Raw genomic sequence first — 5,350 nt, forward strand, 5'->3', positions numbered from 1 at the left:
GGATCCATGAAGAAATTAAGGTAAAAATTAAAAATTTTTTTGAAATAAATGAAAATGCAGACACAACATATCAAAGTCTCTGGGATACAGCAAAACCTCTTTCTTAGCAAAAGCAGTGCTAAGAGAGAATTTTATAGTGTTAAATACATACATTAAAAAGATCCCAAATTAACAATGTAACATTACACCCCAATAAACTGGAAAAACAGAAACAAACCAAACCCCAAATTACCAGAAGAAAATAAATAATGAAATTGTGACCAAAATAACAATACAAACGATTAATAACATGAAAAATTGCTTTTTGAAAAAATAAACAAAAACAATAGAGTGCTAGTTAGACTAATGAAGAAGAAAAAAGATTCAAATAAGCACAATCAGAAATGAGAAAAGATGTGACAACTGATTCCACAGAAATACAAAATATTATCAAAGACTGCCATGAACAACTCTGTGCTCACAAACTAGAAAACCTAAAAGAAATGAATACAGTCCTGGAAATACACAACCTCACAAATTTGAATCAGAGAGACATAGAAATTCTGAACAGACCAATAACTAGTAGTGAGATTGAATTAGCAATAGAACAGTCTCCCCAAAACAGCAAAAAAAGCTCACAATCAGATGGATTTATGTACAAAGAGGAACTGGTACTGATCCTACTTAAACTGTTGTAAAAGAATCGAAAATGAGGGAGTGTTTTCTAACTCATTCTATGAAGCCAGTATTACCATGATACCAAAGCTAGGCAAGAACACAAGAACGATAAAACCGTAGACCAATATCCCTGATGATCATACATAGTTGTAAAAATTCTAAAACAAAAACAAAAACAAAACAAAACAAAACAAAAAACAAAAAACATACTAGCAAGCCAAATCCAACAGTACATTAAAAAGATAATACAACACCATTTAGTGGATTTTATTGCAGGATGCAAGGATGGTTCAACGTACCCAAATCAATAAATGTGATTCGCCACATAAACAAAATTGAAAACAAAAATAATATGATTATCTCAATACATGTAAAAAAAAGCATTTGATAAAATTCAGCATCTTTTCATGATAAAACCCTCAATAAACGAAACAGAAGGAACATACATCAATATAATAAAACCTATGTTTGACCAATCCACAGGCAACAACATACTGAATGGGAAAAAGTTGAAAGCATTTCTCCCTAAGAGCTGAAACAAGACAAAAACAAGACAAAAAGGTCTACTTTTTCCACTCCTATTCAACAGGTACTGGAACTTCAAGTGGGAGTTAACTAAACTAAAAAACTTCCACAAATCTAAAAATCAATCAACAGAATGTACAGGTGATCTGCAAAAGGGAGAAAATATTTGCAAAATATGCATCTGATAAGGGACTAACATCCAGAATCTACAAGAAACCCAAACAACTCAACGATGAAAATAACAATAATAATAAAATAGCTCCACTAAAAAGTGGGCAAAGAGCATGAACAGACATTTCTCAAGAGAAGACATACAGTTGGCCGATGAACATATGAAAAAAGGTTCAACATTACTAATCATGAGAGAAATTTAAATTAAAACTACAATGAGAGCTCGTTTTCCGGCTGGAACCATGGACGGTGTAGAAGAGAAGAAGAAGAAGGTTCCTGCTGTGCCCAGAAACCCTTAAGAAAAAGCGAAGGAATTTCGCAGAGCTGGAGATCAAGTGCCTGAGAAAGAAGTTTGCCTAAAAGATGCTTCGAAAGGCAAGGAGGAAGCTTATCTATGAAAAAGCGAAGCACTATCACAAGGAATATAGGCAGATGTACCGAACTGAAATTCGAAAGGCGAGGATGGCAAGAAAAGATGGCAACTTCTATGTACCTGCTGAACCCAATTGGCGTTTGTCATCAGGATCAGAGGTATCAATGGCTTGAGCCCGAAGGTCCGAAAGGTATTGCAGCTTCTTCGCCTTCCTCAAATCTTCAGTGGAACCTCTGTGAACCTCAACAAGGCTTTGATTAACATGCTGAGGATTGTAGAGCCATATATTGCATGGGGGTACCCCAATCTAGAGTCAGTAAATGAGCTAATCTCAAGCACGGTTATGGCAAAATCAATAAGAAGCGAACTGCTTTGACAGATAATGCTTTGATTGCTCGATCTCTTGCTAAATATGGCATCATCTGCATGGAGGATCTGATTTATGAGATCTATACTGTTGGAAAACGCTTCAAAGAGGCAAATAACTTCCTGTGGCCCTTCAAATTATTTTCTCCACCAGGTGGAATGAAGAAAAAGACCACCCATTTTGTAGAGGGTGAAGATCAGATCAACAGGCTTATTGGAAGAATGAACTAAGGGGTCTACCACGATTATTTTTCTAAGTCAGTCAGTTAATAAACAGTACCTGTTCTCAAATTGAAATATATTGTTGTATTTGTGATTTTTGTTGTTGTTAGCCTGCCTCTGTCTTCCCTTAACTATTGTGGCAAGTCTGGTGTGTGATAAAATTAAGCCAAATCAACTGCCCGTTTTGTGCAAAAATCAGGGTCAAGTCTGTGAAAGACATCTCTTGGGTTTTTAAAAGGCTTTTCTCTATAAAAGATTTTGTTTTTAACTGTGTTGAGTGACTCAAAATGGGTTTATTCCAAGAAAGCCTGTAGGTACGGTAATCCAACTTTGGTTTATGGAAAAAATTGAATTCAGTCGTGAAAATTTATTTCTTGGGCCTTCGCTTGTTTATAAACTACTGTATAAATGTGTTGTTTTTCTTTTGCATTCCATTCTTGTATTCTTGTTTTGCATTTCTTGCCATACTTACGTGAGTTACTAATAATCATTACATACTGTGGGTATTATGAAGGAAGAAATGAAATTTGTGCCCAGGAATGCAAATTATTTCAGAGGATCTGGTGAAATTAATGGGCAAAAACTTGAAAGGTTTTAGTATTTTATAAATAAGTCCTTTATATTTCATGTATTGTCTCACCTAAACTAGTGAATAATGTAGAGTGTAACATGAAGTATATGGAATGAAATTAAAAAAAAAAAACACAATGAGATACCATCTTACATAAGTCAAAATGGCTTCTATTAACAAATCAAAAAACAAAAGATATTGGAAAAGATGTGGAGTAAAGCGAATGCTTATACACTGTTGGTAGGAATGTAAGTCTGCATAATATCTATGGAAAACAGGATGGAGACTTCTCAAAAACCTAAATGTAGAACTACCATTGGATCCAGCAATCCCACTACTGGATGTGTATCCAAATGAAAAGAAGTTATTATGTAAAAAAGACACCTCCTCTCATACATTTATCACAACACTATTCACAATGGCAAAGATATGATCTCAACCTAAGTGTTCATCAATGTATGAGTGAATAAAGAAAATGTGGTATATATTTATACCATGGTGATATGGTTTGGCTGTGTCCCCACCCAAATCTCATCTTGAAATGTAGTTCCCATAATCCCCATACGTCATGGGAGAGACCTGGTAGGAGGTAATTGAATCATGGGGGCAGGTTCCCCAATGCTATTCTTGTGACAGTGAGTAAGTTCTCACAAGATCTGATGGTTTTATAAGGAGCTTCCCTTTTCTCTTGGATCTCATTTTTCTCCTTCCTGCCACCATGTGAAGAAGGCAATTTTTTTCCTTCCCCTTCTACCATGATTGTAAGTTTCCTGAGGCCTCCCCAGTCCTCTGGAACTGTGAGTCAATTAAGCCTCTTTCCTTTTTTTTTTTTTTTTTTTTTTATTAAGACAGAGTCTCGTTCTGTTGCCCAGACTGGAGTGCGGTGGTGTGACCTCGGCTCACTGCAAGCTCCACCTCCCAGTTTCACACCATTCTCCTGCCTCAGCCTCCTGAGTAGCTGGGACTACAGGTGCCCATCACCATGCCCAGCTAATTTTTTGTATTTTTAGTAGAGATGGGTTTTCACCGTGTTAGCCAGGATGGTCTCAATCTCCCAACCTCATGATCCACCTGCCTCAGCGTCCCAAAGTGCTGGGATTACAGGCGTGAGCCACCGCGACTGGCCAGCGTTTTTCCTTTATAAATTATCCAGTCTCAGGCAGTTCTTTATAGCAGCAGGAGAATGGACAAATACACATGGAATACTACCAAGGCATAAGAAAGAATGAAATCGTGTCTTTTGCAGCAACATGGATAAAACTGGAGGTCATTATCTTAAGTGAAAGAACTCAGAAACAAAGTCACATCCTGCTTGTTCTCTCTTGTAAGTGGGAGCTGATAATGTGTACATATGGATGTAGTGTGGAATAATAGACATTTGAGGCTGGGGAAGGCTGGGAAGGTGGGAAGGGGATGAGAGATAAGAAATTACTTAATGAATATAATGTACACTATTCAGGTGATGGCTACACTAAAAGTCCAGACTTCACTACTAAACAGTATGTATATACATAACTAAACTACACTTGTACCCCCAAATATATGCAAATTTTAAGAGAAAAAATAGTTTGAAAATCAGGCTCACCAAAATTGTAAAGCAAAATCTTCTGATGTTTGATTTACTTTGAAGGAGAAATTGGAAAGCACAACGGACTGATTAGAGATCAGGAAGTCCTAACCTAAGGTTGTTCTAATGCTAACTTACCTGATTGTGAGCTGTCTGTCATTACAGCTAGTTGGGATTTGCAGAAAGAGTGCTCTGTGCTCATAGGAGTTGTAAGAATGAGGCATTTACTGTCAGATTTAGTTCAAGATCCAATAGGTAACAAGTTAGTATTTATGACAAGAGTCCAGGGCAGAAACGGGCCAGGAACCAGACAAAATGGTCAGAGATACAAACAAATAAGAGGGAAACAAGGCAGAAGGGAGTTGTAACAAACGTAGTTGTTCTCCAGGTGATTCTATGTGAATCCAAGATTGAAGTTCACTCCTCTAAATAGCTTCTTCTCCCAACTCATCATGTTGATTGACCCAGTTGTAAGGGAAAAAGTTTAAATTCCAGTACCTTTGGGCAACACCTGTTGATCTTCCAAGACTCAGCTTTAATATTATGTCCTTGATGATATCCATTCCATCCTCATTCCTGTGGGCTCTACTATGCACACTCTGTGCACACAATGTTATTGTAACACTGGTAATTTTCATGTACTTATTTTTCTCCTCCACCAGGGTCCCAAAGGGCATGATTTGTGTGTCTTTGTATACCCATTCCACTTGGCATATAGTCTGACAGGTGACAAATCCTCAATAAATGTTTATTAAATTATTAAGAATTTATAAATATTTATTCTTAAATATATATTTAACCAGCCCATGTGGCTCACTTTATAGATGTTTTGAGCATTTATAAAAGGAAGAAAATGAACTATATTGTCGCTAAATCTTAATCCCTTTAAAATCTAAAA

At 36.6% G+C, this 5,350-nt stretch overlaps 1 pseudogene; it reads left to right on the forward strand.

Annotated features, from left to right (window-relative positions):
* Positions 1-1,595: 1,595 nt before the first annotated feature.
* LOC111543468 lies at positions 1,596-2,323 on the forward strand (annotated as a pseudogene).
* Positions 2,324-5,350: the final 3,027 nt, after the last annotated feature.

Source organism: Piliocolobus tephrosceles, chromosome 2, assembly GCF_002776525.5.
Source record: "Piliocolobus tephrosceles isolate RC106 chromosome 2, ASM277652v3, whole genome shotgun sequence".
Taxonomy (NCBI): domain Eukaryota; kingdom Metazoa; phylum Chordata; class Mammalia; order Primates; family Cercopithecidae; genus Piliocolobus; species Piliocolobus tephrosceles.